Source organism: Sinohyriopsis cumingii, chromosome 11 (assembly GCF_028554795.1).
Source record: "Sinohyriopsis cumingii isolate HCF-2022 chromosome 11, ASM2855479v2, whole genome shotgun sequence".
NCBI lineage: Eukaryota > Metazoa > Mollusca > Bivalvia > Unionida > Unionidae > Sinohyriopsis > Sinohyriopsis cumingii.
Genome location: NC_142971.1, coordinates 112,330,626 through 112,348,854, shown reverse-complemented (window position 1 = coordinate 112,348,854; position 18,229 = coordinate 112,330,626). Strand labels below are relative to the sequence as shown.

Genomic DNA, 18,229 nt, shown 5'->3' with positions numbered 1-18,229 from the left:
TATTTACAATTCCATAGCTGCCAACCTTCCAGGCTCACAATTGGTGAAAATAGGGATAAAAAGTCGTGAATTTGGACATGAATAAGTGAAAAATACCATGACAATAACTCCATCCACTCTGACCGTCAAAACTACACTCTATCAAGTTCGCAATATAAAACTAAAACCCTACATATATGTAGAAATATTTATTTATCAAGACATGATACTGTGCCAGACTTCCTCAACTGCTTGATTGTAAATTTGTTTTCTAAACAGTTCAGACTTCTTGCCTGCTGGTTGATCTTGGTGACTAAAATTGCTGACAAATTTTCTGCAGCTAAGGAGGCCCTAAAGACTGTCTTATTTTTCCTCACTAGAGAAAATACTCTTTCGCTGTCACTGTTGCTGTGAGGAATGCACAGGAGCTGCAGCACTTTTGGTTCTTCCACAGGAAAATTTGGAAGTGATTTTCGAGTCCGGGAACATTGGTCAGAACAAATGTTTAGCATGGTCTCCAGCTGATAAAGGTAGATTGTGTTCGACAAGAAAACTCACAAATAATGCTTCAGCGTTGGTAGCCTGCAGGTCTTCCGCCGATGGCTTAAAATATTCCCATGATGAAATCTGCAAATTCTTAATTTTCCCAGCTTCTACATGTTTTTTGCAACCAACGTACTTCCTCACATCGTCTCTGCGATGGCACACTGAGTGCAAAATGCATAATCAATATCAATGTTTAATGGCAGAATGCACGGCCAATTTTTGATATATTCCAAATTAAACTTCACTTTTTGAGTAATACATTTCTTTTTCCTTGGTGGTGAAGACATTTTCAACATCTTACATGCGATTCTGAACGGTAACTCAAATCAGTGTTGGTGACGCATGCATGGAGCTTAATTCTGGTTAGGCCCCACTTTCTCTCAAATGCATTGGTAAAACTACTCTTATACATATAGATTAAAATAGGATAAAATGCCTGCTACCAGGCCAACTGTACTAACCGGCAGTAGATCTACTAATATCGTGACCAACAGTACCGGACCGTTTCGGCAACTGCGAATATCGCGACTAGCGCTTAACGGGAAATCGTTTATTTTATTAAAGATTTAAAATAATTGAGGATTGGAGAATTCGTGAATTTTGGGCTTGCAGCGTGAATCCGTGAATCGCTGAAAAAGTCGTGAAATTCACATCAAATTCGTGAGGGTTGGCAGCTATGCAATTCTTTGAAGGCCAGCTCAGTACATTTAACTTTAGGGTATTGGTCCTAATACAAGAACTACCACACTTTTAGCTAATTTCTTCAACAGGCTCCTGGAACAATCACTGAAAAACCACTGTATATATATACTACTTGGGGTTTTTTCTCCGGGGTGATGGTGTGCAAATAAAATAGATGTCTGCTCTGTTATGTATATTTGATCTGCATTGTTTGTCTTTTAGTTTTCTTTTTAAAACATTTCATATGCTATTATAATGTAATGTTGGACTTAACCTTGTCCAAAATCAAATTCATTTTCTACCTGACCTGAATTATTGATTTTGTTTCTTCTTCTGTAAATAACTAAAGTATAGCTAAAAGATTATCTGTGTGTATGGGTTTAATATTAGGATTATTATTAATATAAGTAAACATACTTATTTGGGACCGGGTCTAGGTTATTGGAATTCCCCAATACATATACCTGGTCTACCTGACATTATTCTATAGCATTCTCTATTATACTTTTAGTAACAGACATTCTAATTTTAAGTACAAGTTTATCTTGAAACATCTGGAACCTTCCAGACTGAAATTTTCCATAAGGTAATAGTTTTTATTAGAAACGGATAACTGACCTGAAACCAAGCAGAGGACTATGTAATCTTGTTTATGGAAAAATTATTTGTGCATGCTTTATAATCTTAGCCGAATCAATTGTATTACTGCTTTTTTAGGGAAGTTCATTTGGATTAGAACTTATTTATATAAATTATTTTAGAATTTATTTGTATAAACTATGTAATTATAGTTAAATTTCAAATAATGAATTAATTCTTGGATTGTATTATTGTGATCCAACAAAAGACTTGGCACATCACCATTATATGGGCCACCACAGGCACATCAATATTTTCAGCACTCGGTTCATTTGTATTTCCATTAACGTTTATTCAGAACTTTAATTCTTTAGGACTTGTCTCTATTTCTAGAATTATTTGGGATTTAATTCACAATACCATAATCCTTTTTTGTTTTATTTTCACTTTGTATCCTAGGGAAATACATTTGCTGAATTTTACAAAGCTTGTTGCTTCTTACCCTTTTCTATTACTTATTTTAACACATTAACCCCTAGAGCTTTTTGTCATTTTCGCCTAAAAATTGAGATGGAAAGACATTTTGAAAGCTATTTCTGAATAGACTCGAAAACACTAAATCTACAGTCATCTTTCAATAATATACTGCCTAGTGGTGTTAGAAACATCAATTTTCGTTGGCTATTTGACTCGCGCATGAGCAGAAGGGTAAAAGTTGGACTTCTTTTTTTTTTTTTGCTAAACGGAGCCATTATTTTTGTATGGAGACCACTCTTTATTCCAAATGCCCATCTTATCCTACTTTTTGCAAAGGCTCATCTGTTTGTTTGCAGTTCATACGAGTTTGCCTTAGATCTGAGACCTAAAAGTCTCAAATACGGACAAAAAATCAGATTCCGACCATGGGCAAATTTTGGGTACAAAATGGTCGGGTCCAAAAAATGAGGTTTTTCTATCTGTATTTTGTAGTGCAACTAGATATTCCAGATTAGCTGGTATCATTGTAGAGCTACATCTGTCTACCTTTCTATAATACCACCCACTTTAGTGTATCATGCATGATCATGACGCTACAGAGCTCAGCAGTAGGCTACTAACTCCTGCCCGGTAAAGTTGTCGCTAGGGGTTAATGTGTTAAGACCATGGAGTTGTACTAGCTCATAAATCAGAGTGAGAAAAAAACGCTGATCTATTAGGAATACTTGCAAAATACATTCAAGAGTATCTTGCTAAAATTAGGACTAATAATTTGTTTATTAAATTCAACATGCCCAAATGTCCACTGACAGAAATGAAAACTATACAAATAACATAAACAGCTTTTCCATTCAGGAACCATAAAGTATTTGCTTTCAAGGAATTTTTAAAATCTACAATTGCCTTAGTCATTTGTCCACACTGTTATATTGCTACATCAATCAAATCATCAAATGGCTCTTTCAAAGTTCTGACATTGTTACTCATTGAATTGTAATCAAATTTCTGTTTTTAAAATATAAAAAATAAAGTCAGAATTTAATTACATTTTCATACAACACTGAAGATTAATATGCACAATATGAAAGATATTTAAGGAGGTTAAAAATAATAGTTAAAAATACAATGCATGACTGTGGAATACAGTGTACAAAATTTAAGAACCAAAGCCAATTATTAAGGGTCTCTCCGACATCTCTAAGATTCATCAGTTTTATGAACCCATAAAAACTCCATGATACATGACATTACTGCTGATTATTATATTGGGGGCACTCACCAGTTAATATGTACTTTTGAGAGAGTGACGTATGTAAGGTCAAGTAGTTCACATTTAAAATATGCACAATGGAGAGAATGTGGCATACCTCTATGCTACATTAATGTAATGTGGATGATACTTCTTTGGACATTGTACTTTTTGAAATTTTACATGATTTAAGCACACTGCTAACTAAAATTACTGCTCCCTTGTGTTAAAAAATCTGCCTGAATTAGTCTAAAGTACACTATGCATAGCAGCTATTAAAAAAGGGAAAATGAATTTTGCCAGACTAGACAATACCAGCTTCTGAAAGTGCAATGAATGAATTACCTAATATATATAAAATGTAAAAAAAAAGTTATCGGCTCTTTTTTTATATACAATTTACCTCTGAAGTTTAGGAAGTGAAAATGACCAAGTAGAGCTAGCACATTTTTGAAAGGTGCACACCTGAAGTAAGGCCAAGCTGTATACTCTATAACCCATAGTACACCCATCAATCATACACCAAAATAAAGGGAATTAAAGGTTCTTTGAATTATACCTAAGATATACAAGGTCTTTTTTAAATAGCCAGTATAACCAGTGAGGAAAGCCGGGTAAATTCTTTTCTTTAAAATCCTAACCATATGCAAAATATGAAACTGTAGAGCGCCACCATTATTCTGTCTACATGAATGGAATATCCCAAAGTTTAATTTAAAAAGCTGTTTGCTTGTCAAATTCAGTTCAGCTGTCAAGGAAAATCATCTCAGGATTACTCTATTTTCACTGATGACACCCATATTTGATGGCATATCAACATCATTTGAATAGATTTAAAATATGTAAGGACAATTTCTGTTCAGATTTTGTGGCACTGTTCATGGTTGTTTCCTTTTCAGAAAGAAAAGCCACATATGATTGCAGATAAGCATCAGTTGTATCAATTTCAAAGCCTTCCATGGCAGAATGCTTTCTTGCAGATGATGCCAAATTATGTTGAACAGGTTTTGAGAAAAGCCATTTAAAGTTTGTTTCTTTTTAATTTTCAGTAACTGCAGCTATAATTGACAGTGGTTAGTAGTGAAAGGGGTCACCCTACGGACAATGGGAATTAGCATTACAGGGACCCCTGGGTCACTCTACGGACAAGGGAAATTTAACATGGAGAAAAATCGTGGGTCACTCTACGGACAAGGGGAATTAACATGGAGAAAAATCGTGGGTCACTCTACGGACAAGGGGAATTTAACATGGCTATAAATCGTGGGTCACTCTACGGACAAGGGGAATTTAACATGGGATTTTTTTTAAAATTTTTTTTAAAAAAGGGGTAGGCAATTCAAAGACTATCTCTTTTCGAGAAATATGGCTGGCCCTGAAAAGGGCCTTTGGGTTTTATGTTAATGTATTCATTAACATAAATGGCACCGCATTGGTCTTCTTCTTGTTCTTAGGCTACGTCTCACTGTTGGTCCGTACATCAGCACTCTTTTTAGGCATCCTTGTCTTTCAACGTAGATCCTACGTATCCACAGGCTGGTGTTGGTCCTGTGGACAACGGTCCACTTCGATCGGACATACATGAGCAAGTCTGTCCGAAACATCATGGAAGACACAAGGGTGGATGACTCAACTGTAGTCCACATCTTGAAGCGACGAGAACAGGTGAATCAATGCAGTCAACGGCGCTTATTTATAGGCGGAGGAAGGATTGAAACGGATTGAGTTCATTTACCAATCCGAACACGCGTTACAAAATTCAGCCAGCCGCATCCAATCCGAAGAGAGCAGTCTGTGACGTCACGTAGTCAATATAGATTCGCTAGCGCTTGTGTGCAGTCAATCTATGCGACAGTGATTCAACATGACGGAAACTCAGAAAACGATCCAGTGGGGTGCACCAGCAGGGGAGACTGCCCAAGGGAACCCGGACTTACTTTCAGAAGAGGTGAATTGGGATTTTGTGGATTTTCTCTCCTCGCAAGAATTTGTTCCGGAACCTTCGTTACTTTCTTCATTACCGCAAGTGGAGAATTTTAGACAGAGACAGAAAGAAGAATTGGAGAAATTTATACAACGACAAAAGGAAGCGGAACAGACTTTTCTCCTACAGCAACAGCAACAAGAAGAAGAGGTAAGAAAAAAACAACAGCAACAACAGCAAGAAGAAGTAGCAGCAAAGAAACAAGAGGGTGAAAATCAAACGGTCACGGTACTGTTGGACATTTTAGCGGAGTTAAGAAGTCTGAAACAAATGTATCAGACTTCTTTATCACGACCGAAGAGAATACGACCTTCCCGAGCTAAACACGTCAACCCTGTGACTAAGCCTACCGTACCACCCTTAGTGATTTCAACCCAATCATTATCATCATCATCAACATTACGCAGTCCAGAAGTAGGCCTTGGCCGTGGCAAAGGCTTAAGGCAGTTAAAATTGATTGCTTAAACTCACCCCTACACCATGAAGAAAAAAGGCCCTTTTCAGGGCCACCCACATTTCTCGAAAAGAAATACAATTTCAATTTGCCAATAACTCAAAAAAACTCACCCATGTTACCCTTTTAGTACGTGTCTGTGTATGAGTGCGTGAGTGTAGCTTCTTATTTTAAAATCACAACTCAAAGACACTTACCTTATATCATTCATTTATTCTTTTCTCCATTTTTTACAATCCAATTCACAATTTATAACACAACACTTTAATGAAAAGTTCATTAATTTCTTCTTTTCTCCTTTTTAGTCTCTCTGTTTTTTGAATTTCTTCACCTTCACACTCTTTTCCTCTTCTTCCTCCTCGCTTTCTTCCCTTCTTCTTTTTTTCTCCTGTTTCTTTTTCTTCACCTGTCTACTTTCTTCCTCAGAAGAATCCCTCTCTTCCTCTGAAGAATCCCTCTCTTCTTCTGAAGAATTCCTCTTTTCTTCTGACTCCTCTTGTTTCTTTTTTGGGCAATCTGGAGACCAATGTCCTTTTTCTTTACAATAATAACAGGTATCTTGACTTTTGTCTCTTTTATCCCCTGTTTTTTTTCTTTTTTGACGGTCTGGACACTCTGAAGACCAATGCCCTTTCTTCTGACAGATATAGCAAGTATCTTGACTTTTATCTCTAAAGGAAGGAGAGTAGTCCGTAGGCTGGTCTGAAGAGAATTTTCTAATGACCTCTCGCAAAGCTCTGACGAAACGTTCCATCTGGTCAGTCTCTTCCATCGTTGTGCTCGGCTCGAGAGTGAAATGAATAGTGAAAGGACAAGACACACACCCTTTTATATACGCTGGTCTGCTATGACTATAAAGTAGTTTATGGTGTTTGAACTTGAGTCATTTGACTTTTTGCTTTCAAGATGAAACGATCCCATTCATTCGAGAAGAAAGAAGAAGAAAGTAAGAGGCAGAAACGTGATCTATCGCCTCGTACCAGGACTGAAATCTTGGCACAAATTCATGCCAGTGATTTTGAAGAGGACATGAGTGAACCAGAATCCGAACCCTCTAAACCAAGTTCACCACCCTTTGTCAACCCTGAAAAGTACTATTCCATTCGAGAGACGGAAAAGCGCTCCTCTAGAAAATTTAGAACCACGGCTTACAAATACACGGTGAAGTTTAAAGATTTCAAGGCTGAAGTGCCGTTAGAGAAAGCAGAAGTGTTCATCACCGAGGTGTGGGATTCTTTGCTCACTTCACTCAAGCAGCAATGTCAACCCAAAGAAGACGATCGCTTGAGACTTTCCATACAACACGACGGTTTGAAATCCCCTGTTTGGATCGAGTTTAGCACCCCTGCAGAATTGACTGCTTCCAAAGTCATGGACAAGATTCAACACGTACAACAATCTAACGATCAGTTTGACATCACCGATGGTAAAGCCACACTGGACATGACCCACGTCTCTCCTCCTCAAGGGACAGGACGCAAAAAGATGTTATTAGTGGACGACCTTCGCAACACCAAAACGAGTCTCGTCCGAATTAACAACCCTCATGACCAGATGTGTTTAGCCCGTGCCATCGTGGTGGGACGAACCTATGCCAACAAGAACGACACGGTAGAATGGAAAAGAACCTGGGACACTATTCAACGTTCCGACCGAGCCAAACAACGAAACGAAGCAGAACTCCTGTTACAACAAGCCGGACTGCCCAAAGACACACCCTGTGGCATTCCTGAGATGCAAAAATTGCAAGATGCCCTAGCTCCACGCTACACCTTGAAAGTGCACCCTCAAGAAGTGCGCGGACCTCTGTTGTTTCGAGGCCAAGACTTTAAGGACGGAAAATACATTCACCTTTATCATCACGATCACCATTTCGATACCATTACCAGTATCACTGGATTCCTGAGATATGTTTATTATTGTGAGAAATGTGACTATGGTTATAATAATCGAGAGCAACACAAACATTGTGGATGGAAATGCTCAGGATGTTTGGCCTCTCCACCCTGTCTGAGCGAAGAACCAGTGCCTTGTTCCACTTGTCTGCGCACGTTTGTCAGCCCTAAATGTTACCAACAACATTTGAAGACGCAAGGTTCACAGAAGAAATGTGCTTGTCAACTGCTGAGATTGTGCTCTACGTGTGAACAAGTCATACGTACCAATAATACCAAGGCACACGTATGTTCAGGAAAGAAAAAATGTCACATTTGTCACCACATCGTGGACTTGGAACACCAATGTTACGTGCAAAAATACCAACCCCCACCAGAGAAAGAGGACGGTCACAAGAAGAAAGGCAATTTCATCTTTTTCGATTTCGAATGCATGCAAGAGACTGGCATTCACATTCCTAATTTCTGCGTGTCTCATCGAGCGTGCGAGAAGTGCATTCAAGAACCTATCTTCAGTCATTGCCCTCACTGCAGCAAGATTCCTGGAGGGCGTGAAAAAATCTTTCGGGGACCAAATACGTTAGCCGATTTTGCCCAATGGGTCTTAGACCCCGTCGACAATACGTGGAGCCAAGAGGACATCGAACGTTACGGAGATTGTCATCGTCATGCCACGGTGATGGCTCACAATTTCTCCGGATACGATGGACAGTTTCTTTTGAGGTACTATACGGAACAAGGCACCGAACGTCCTAAAGTGACTTTGAACGGGGCCAAAATCATTTTCATGCAAGTGGGACAAGTACAGTTTAAAGATTCGATGAGCTATTTGGCCATGCCTTTGAGTCGAATGCCTAAAACGTTTGGAATGACAGAAATGGCTAAAGGGTACTTTCCACACTTTTTCAATACGGAAGCCAATCAACATGCCGTTCTACCCCATTTACCTGAGGCTCACTATTACGACCCCGACAACATGCGTACCGAACAACGAGAAGCTTTCTACGCTTGGTACCAGGTTCACGCCTCGGACCCTTTCGACTTTCAGGAAGAAATGCTAAAGTATTGTCGTTCCGACGTGGACATTTTACGGCGTTGCTGTGGAAAATTTCGAGAACTGTTCATGGAACACGGAGGGGTCGATCCTTTGAAAGAAGCTTGCACCATTGCCAAAGCGTGTTCCTTAGTGTATCGACAACGATTCATGCCTGAAAACACCGTGGCTGTCATCAGTCCTCAAACGACCCACTTTGTCAAACGTCAATACTCGGTCAAAGCCCTACGTTGGTTACATTACTTGTGCGACAAGGAAGACAAGTGGATTCAGCATGCCCGCAACGGAGGGGGCGAAAAGACCATCGGAACATATTCGGTCGATGGTTGGGACTTAGAAAACCCCAAGATCGTGTACGAGTTTAACGGTTGCTTATTTCACGGATGTCCCGTCTGTTACCCTGACCGTGGTACTAAAAATCAGTTTTTGCAACGAACCATGGAAGACTTGTACCAGGACACTTGTCAGCGACGCCTAAAGTTAGAACAGCAAGGATACCAAGTGGTGGAAATGTGGGAACACGAGTACGATCACCGTATGAAAACCGATCCCGAGTTTAAACGTCTCGTGGAAAGTTACAAGCTGATGGACCCGCTGAACCCTAGGGATAGTTTGTACGGAGGAAGGACCAATGCCACCTGTTTGCTGTACCAAGCCGACGAAGAGAAAGGAGAAGAAATCAAATACTTGGACGTGTGTTCGCTGTATCCCTACGTGTGCAAATATTGTCGCTTTCCTGTAGGGCACCCGCAATTGCTGACGGAACACATCGACCTGGTCAACATTCGACAATACGAAGGCTTGATCAAGTGCAAAGTTTTGCCTCCCACGAACCTATACCATCCCGTCTTACCTCACCATTGTCAAGGCAAACTGATGTTTCTCTTGTGCCGTACTTGTGCCGAAACGTGCAACCAAGACCAGCCTTGTCAGCACAGCCAGGAAGAACGGGCCTTGACGGGAACCTGGGTCAGCGTGGAATTGTTCAAAGCTCTGGACATGGGATACCAACTGTTAGAAGTGTACGAAATTTGCCACTTTCCCAAGACACAACAATGCCGCAAGGGTGACCCTACTCAGAAAGGCATTTTCGCAGACTACGTGGATGCCTTTTTGAAACTGAAGCAAGAAGCCAGCGGCTATCCTTCCTGGTGTCACACTCCCCAAGACCAAATAAAATTCAAAGAGAAATACTACGAACAAGAAGGCATCACTTTAGACCACATCGAGAAAAACGAAGGCAGGCGATCGTTTGCCAAAGTGATGTTAAATTGCTTGTGGGGTAAAATGGCACAACGACCGTGTTTACCCAAGACGGAATATTTGACAGAACCTTCCCGCTACTTCCAGATGATTCACGACAAAACCAAATACATGAAACACGTGGACGTCGTTCGAGAGAATTTGATCTTGGTCAATTACGAAGAAGATCTGGACTTTGTACAAGACGACCCTTTTGGAAATGTCATCATTGCGGCTTACGTGACAGCCCATGCTCGCTTAAAATTGTACGAAGCTTTAGAACTGTTAGAAGAACGCGTCCTGTACTTTGACACGGACAGTTGCATCTACATCCATCACCCGATTCAACATCACCCTAGCATCGAAGGAGACCGTTTAGGAGCCTGGACAGACGAGCATCCCGACGACAAGATTCTAAGTTTCGTCAGTGGCGGTCCCAAAAATTACGGCTACCAATACCGGGACAAACAAGGAGAAGTGCACACGACGTGCAAAGTGAAAGGACTGACTCTGAATTATCGTACCAGTCGAGTGGTCAACTTTGGGGTAATGAAAGAAGCCTTGCAATCGGGAGAGGATGGAAACTTTAAAGTGACCACTCACCAACCGAACAAGATTGTACGTTTACCCACTCATCACATCGTCAGTCGGCCCTTGGAAAAAGTCTATCAAATCGTGTACCAGAAGCGAGTTCGACTTCCCAATCATTTCACCTTACCGTACGGTCACGTCGGTATTGGTCTGTATATAAAAAAGGAACCCTAGGCAAGATCGATAGTTCATTGTGACTACCAAGACCGAGCGAACAAGATGAATACTTTGAAAAAGACATCGTTCCAGTTTGGGGATTGTAAAAAAGTTGTATCTTCCTCTAGTGTGACTAATACTGGATGGATAAGACCCATGCATTGCGACGGAAAATGTCCGGAAGGAAACTGCGATTGTCCATGTGGTTACCATTGTAATTGCGTAACGGAGTTTGCAGACGAGTGCGATTGTGAGCCTTGCGATGGGACCGATGCTGCACGTTGTGACCTGAGCGATGCCGTAAAGCATCATGGGAACTTTGTTTTCACTACCCCTGTCATGGAAAGTGATGCTGTGCGTGTCAAACCTGAGGGATGCGAAAGCGATGCCGCTCGTCCTCTTAGACATTTTACCGGGTTTAAAGGGGAATGTTCACCTTCACGTCTACCCCCCTACGGATGTCATCCAGCCCTGAGCAAACTCCTGTTCATGTCACCCAACCCTTATCGAAACGAACCTGTGAAAGACGAATATTCGTTTCCTGTGCGTTTGTCGGAATACTGCGACTTTGAAAATCGTCTTCAATCGTTCAAAGGAAAATGGCCAAAGTATCTGGGAGGACCGACCCCCGAAGAATTAGCCAGAGCCGGATTTTTCTACTTGGGCGAAGGAGATAAAGTCAAGTGCTTCAGTTGCGGTGTGTCACTTCACCACTGGGAACCGCAAGATTCGGCCTACGTAGAACATGCTCGATGGTCACCGAATTGTCATTACTTACCTTTAGTGGGACCGAGACATTGAAGAAACTTTTTACCATAATAATCTGTTCATGGATACTTTACAAGAGAACATTCGTGCTTTGCCTGTGGAGTTGAGAGAACGCATTTATCGAGAGCTGGTCAAAATACAAGTGAAACGTAAAGAACAATTGCATCCGTTACGTCACCGGTGTTTGAACCACTGGTACCTTCAGGCTATACAAGGACTGATTGAGTTGAAAGTGTTCCATTGGACAGACATTGATCAACGACCTCCTGGTTATAAAAAGGAATGGTTTGGTATTGACGATTCTATCTACTACATTGTAAACGTACTGCATCGAATTCCAGAGGAAGAGTTAACGAATTACCAACATCTTTCACGCAATGTCAACTTGGTGAAAGAGGAAACTTCTGAACGAATTGTAATGTGTAGATTAGTGACTCAACGATTTAAATTCGACACTGAAGTGAAACCATGTTTGTGCAAAGAGTACATTTCTTGTGTCAGACCAAAGAGGATTTAGTATGACCTATTCATGGATACTTTACAAGAGAACATTCGTGCTTTGCCTGTGGAGTTGAGAGAAAGGATTTACCGAGAGCTGGTCAAAATACAAGTGAAACGTAAAGAACAATTGCATCCGATACGTCACCAGATCTTTAACCACTGGTACTTGAATGGTATAAGAGAACTGATTCGTCAGAAATTCTTTCAATGGTCAGACATTGTTCAAAACTTTGAGGTCGCTAATGATCGACATGTTCATGATTATGGTTACTTCGAGATTCACTTAGTGCAATGCATTGAGGAAGACAAGTTAAAGGATTACCAACATATTTTACGTGGAATCTACTTAGAGGAAGAGGAAACACCTAAACGAACTCTGACGTTTCGGTTACAGTATGCAAGATTTAGATTCCCTACTGGAGAACGAAGATCTCTGGCTAGAAAGTACGTCTATTGCATCCGAAAAAAAGAGAATATAAAAAGAGGCTGCCATGCCACGGTTTATGTCACATGTCATTCAACAGATTCCGTGGAAGGAACTCAATGACCTATTCATGGATACTTTACAAGAGAACATTCGTGCTTTGCCTGTGGAGTTGAGAGAACGCATTTATCGAGAGCTGGTCAAAATACAAGTGAAACGTAAAGAACAATTGCATCCGTTACGTCACCAGATCTTTAACCACTGGTACCTGAAGGGTATAAGAGGACTGATTCGTCAGAAATTTTTTCACTGGTCAGACCTTGTTGAATACTTTCAGTATATGAATGATGATGGGCTAGACGTTCGTAATTTTGGTTACTTGGAGATTCACTTACTGCAACGTATTGAGGAAGACGAGTTAAAGGATTACCAACATTTGTTACATGGAATCTGCTTAGAAAAAGACGAAACATCTAGACAAACTCTGACGTTTCAGTTACAGTATGTAACATTTAAATTCCCTACTGGAGAACGAACGTGTTTGGTTAGAAATTACCTTTATTGCTTCCGAAACAAAGACACTATAAAATCAAGTTGTCATGCCACGGATTATGTCACATATCATTCAACAGATTCCGTGGAAGGAACTCAATGACCATATTCAAACCGTGGATCATTACCATCAATTATTACAAGAACTCTATCCATTCAATTTGGGACGACAAGTGGTGTGTGTCTTAGTGACTTGTTTTCTGGGATTTCGTTTACCAGCCGATTCCTTGTGGACTCTTTACGATCAGTACTTACCACCTCCATGGCCTTAAATGGTCACGAAAAACTCCTTTTGCTCAAAGCCTTGCGTTTTCATCTGGATACTTCTCGACCTCAACAGGAAAAAAAGATTCGTCAACTTTTAGCGACCCAAGACGTGTATGACGATGTGTGTGTAGCTTGTGACTTACACCCTCATTGGACAGATGTTCGTGATTGGAAAAAGGGGGGTTTTGAGGTTTGGACCCAAGAAGTGGCCCAGTATGCACAAGAGTTGTTCAAGGAAAAAAGTTACTTTTCAACCTGTGTTAGTGACGGTGCCAGAAGAACCCGTCACCGAGAACAACCACTCGCTTCAGGACAGGACTGTCATGGACATTCCTGAAAGGTCATTCCGGGAGGACACTTGTGTGACAATACCTCATGTAGAGACTGTAAGAACATTACACACTGTCCCTAGGACATCTTGGTTAACCCAAACATGTTGTACAGACACTTGTTTATATTCCACTTTGATCGCTTTGCTGTGTTTTATATTCCTATACATCACTATTTGGGTTGTATGTATTTTTGTCTTTCGTGTTCATATTTGAAACATTCAATAAACGTGTTCTGAAAAAGTATATAAACTCTTGTCTTGTTTGTTTTCGTGTCACAAGTGACATTTCTCACACTATGGCTACCTCTGCTGTCTCTGCTCCCTCTTCCTCTACTGTCAAAGTCATCGACGAACACTTAGATCGTGCCAGTTGGGAGGCTTTGTATCTTCGCCATCCCTTTAACATGCTCATTGCTGGACCTAGCGGTTCGGGCAAAACCGAATTCGTCAAACGTTTGATCGAACATAAACATCATTTGATCGATCGACCCCCTCAACGGATCGTGTGGTGTTACAAAGAGTGGCAATCGGCGTACAGCCTCTTGCGAGAAAGTCAAGGCGATTCCATCGTGTTTGTGGAAGGCATTCCTAAAGAAGACGAAGGCATCGTCTCTGACTCCCGTCTAACCCATTTGGTCATTTTCGACGACATGTTAGGAGAAGACGAAGAAGAAATTAAATTGTGGTTTACGCGCAAAGGGCATCACCGTAATGCCAGTGTCGTTTACATCACCCAAAATTTGTTTCAACAAAGTAAAGCCCATCGCACCATCAGTCTCAATGCGCATTACGTGGTCTTGTTTAAAAGCCCTCGAGATAAATCGCAAGTGCAAGTCTTAGCCAAACAGTTAGGAACGCCTTGGCTGACTCAGGCGTACGACGATGCCACTCAAACGCCACACGCCTATTTACTCGTCGATTTGAAACCTACGACCCCCGAGGATTTGCGATTTCGTACCCACTTGTTTCACCACTGGTGCCAAGACGGAGGGCCTGTCCTGTACACGTCTCCGTCCTCGACTTCATTTCACTCCCATGAAAAAAATCTATAAAAACCTCAGACCCTTTTTCGTCTGTCTCACACAGTGTGAACATGACGTCCCTTCAGTCGCATCTTCCCGTCAAATTGATTCGTGCCTTGTATGGCATCAGCCGAGAAAAAGATCCACAAACACGAGCCCGTGTCTTAGAAGCTAGTCTCAAAGAAGTCTTACGATGGTTCACGGTGACGGCACGTCAATTACTCCAAGGAATCATTCAGATTCCTCATCAAACCCAACGCTTTTTCGATCGAAACAAAGTCGCTTTGGTCCAACTGGCCGATCCCCGCATCGACACTCAAACCAAAAAACAAATCATTTTGAAACCTGGAGGGAGCGGTACTCTAGGAGGGGTCATCATTCGCTCACTCTTAAGATGGGATCCTAATGCCCCCAAAGTTATCCCCAAGACAAAAGTTCAACGAAGCCCCAAGAAGAAAAAGACCAGGTCCCCAAAGAGAAGAACTTCTCCAGTGGCAGGACCCTCCTCTTACCAGACACCACCCCGAAAAAAGAAAAGAAGCCCAAAGAAAAAGAAACAGAGAAAAAGTCCCCAGAAAAAGAAAAGTCCACAGAAGAAAACTAGTCGCAAGAGAGGCACTTCGGCCAGGACGCAACCTTACACTCGCAAACCACGACCTGCCACAACGTCTCCGGCAGCCTCACGTTTGTCCACTTCTCCGTTGATGTCACCAGGAACTGAAGAGTACTTGGAGACGTTGATTACACCAAGAACTTCTCCGTTGATGACCCCCAAAAGAACTTCCCCAGTGGCAGGACCTTCCCATTTAGCGGCAGTGGCTGCTGCTCACAAAGTACCTTCTCCCAAAATCAAAGTCCAAGAAAGATCGGGCATGTTACAAAGTTTACTGGATTTGTCCAAGCAAGAACTGGCTCGATTTAGTCCGTTACGTACCCCTGCACGACGTGTCATGCCTGTCCTCAAACTGATAAAACGTAAAGACAATCAGTGGCGACGCGTTCCAGTATAAAAAAGGCCTGTGACCGAGTAGGGTATCAGTGTTTTTAGGTGCTCCTAAAGACTCAAAGATGTCACCCTCCAGAAAACCCCAAGGAAAGAAAAGAAAAGGACTACCACCACGTTTAGCCAAACATGGGGACCTGTTATCTGTCCTGTCCAAAGCTTCTCCACCCCTACGAAAAAAACTCATTCAAACAGCCTCCAAAGAGGTCATCGATACCGTGTGCGAATGTTGTTTGAACGTTTTGAAAGGCACGATCCCTTTGTCCAAACACCAGAAACAATGCTTAGGCAAACATCGTCACGTTCTTCGGAAAATGGTTCAAAAGAAAATTCCCATTCGTCAAAAAAAGAAGATGTTGGTTCAACGTGGAGGCATTTTACCTCTCTTGTTAGGCCCCATACTGAAAGGAGTCTTGGGAACCATGTTGGGAGGACTGATGGGAGCAAGATAAAAAGGCCTTCGGAAGTCCCAAGATCTCAGAATTCACCCCTGACAACCCCATGGAAGGACGAAAACTAGCTTTAGTGCCTTACAAACGATGGATGGAATACCATCGGTGGCAAGAACAACGCACCCCGCATTTACCTCCCAATCCCAATTTGAGCGAGATGTCCCAGTTACAACACGAATTGCAATCCTTGCTGGATCGCCAAGATTTGTCCGAAACAGAAAAATCTCAAAAGTACGGTCAACTCTTGCAAAGACTGCAACTCTTTCACCAGAAAGCTTTAGACGAAACAGCTTTACCCACTCTGAAAGATTTTAAGACCTTGATGAAAAGTCCAGCACCATCACCAGTACCAGTACCAGTACCACCAGTACCCGTGACCAAGACAGAAAAAGGAAAAGAAGAAGAAGAAGGGTTTCAAACTCCACCAGAAAAAGTACGCAAGTTAACAACACCACCTACCTCCAGAATTGGATGGATTAAAAAGATGATGGCCACCCCTTCTTCCTCACAAGAGAAAAAGAAAGTGAAGACAGAAGTGAAGACAGAAGTGAAACAAGAACCGATATCCCCTGCTCAGACATCCTCCTCCTCTTCGACACCTATTGCTGCCCGCACACGCAAAGCCTTGCAATCCAAGAAAATACCCCAAGAGAAAAAGAGTAGCCTCTTCCAAGAGTGGGTGCCTTATTAAGACACCAATCAACACAAAAAAATGGAAAAAGTCTTAGCTAGCATTTACTACGATCCCTCCCATCCTGCAGGTTACGCAGGAGTTCAAAAATTGTATCGTGCTGCCAAAACGCGACTGAAAAGTCTCCGTTTACCTCAAGTGCAACGATGGTTACAAGAACAAGCTACCTACACTTTACACAAACCCATTCGACGCAAGTTTGCCAGAAGTCGCACCCGAGTGGAAGGCATCGATCATCAATGGCAAGCCGATTTAGCCGATGTCTCTCATTTGGCCAGCTACAATCGTGGTTACAAATATTTGTTTTGTGTCATCGACGTCTTTTCCAAATTTGCCTGGGTCGTGCCCTTGACTTCCAAATCGAGCAGCGAGTTAGTGCGAGCCCTGCAACGGGTGTTGAAACAAAGCGGTCGTCGCCCTCTTCGATGGCAAACGGACAAAGGCACCGAATTTCTGAACCAAGCTTTCCAAAAAGAATTAAAGAAACGTGACATTCATTTTTTTACCACCGAGAATCCCGAAACCAAAGCCAGCATCGTGGAACGTTTTCAACGCACTTTGAAAGAACGCATGTGGAAATATTTTACGCATCACCACACTCTGAAGTACATCGACATCTTACCGCACCTGGTGCAAGCGTACAACCAATCTTACCATCGAAGCATCGGACGTGCCCCGCAAGACGTGACTCCCGACAACGAAGTGCTGGTGTTCGAGCGCCTGTTCGGTACGTCCCCGACGAGGGCTGTCCCCAAGAAAAGTGGAGAGTTGACCGTAGGAGATTGGGTGCGCATTGGCAAAACCAAACGCACTTTCGACAAAGGTTACTTACCTAACTGGACGACCGAATTGTTTCGCGTCACTGGACGAGTGCATGGCCGTCATCCTGCCGTCTATAAATTGGAAGACATGAACGGAGAAGTACTCAAAGGAACGTTTTATTTGCCCGAGTTACAACGTGTCACCAAAAAAGAAGACGAAGTGTACGACATCGAAAGCATTCTCGAACGCAGAACCCGTAAAGTGGGCAAACGACGTGTCAAAGAAGTCAAAGTACGTTGGAAAGGATATCCACCCAGTTTCGATTCTTGGATCGACGCTTCGCAAGTCATCGACTATAAAAAGAAGAAGTGACCATCATGCCCTTTCACACATCAGACGCAGCTACGTCGACCACTCCTTCTTCCCCTAGTTCTTCTGTGCAAGATTTACAAAAACAACCCTTGTGGGTGTGGTGTGGAGAACGTGTGCCTAAAACGCAAATCGTCTTTTTCTGCCAAATCTTCGTGGTGTATTGTGTCATCGGGGCAGCCATCGCCAATTTGAGTTTG

The 18,229-nt window shown here is 42.0% G+C and overlaps 1 protein-coding gene across 2 annotated transcripts in view; it reads right to left on the bottom strand.

The window, feature by feature from the left end:
• Positions 1-18,229, bottom strand: part of LOC149789311 (SRSF protein kinase 3-like) — a 121,219-nt gene that overhangs the window by 71,310 nt on the left and 31,680 nt on the right. The gene's annotated exons all lie outside the window — the stretch shown is intronic.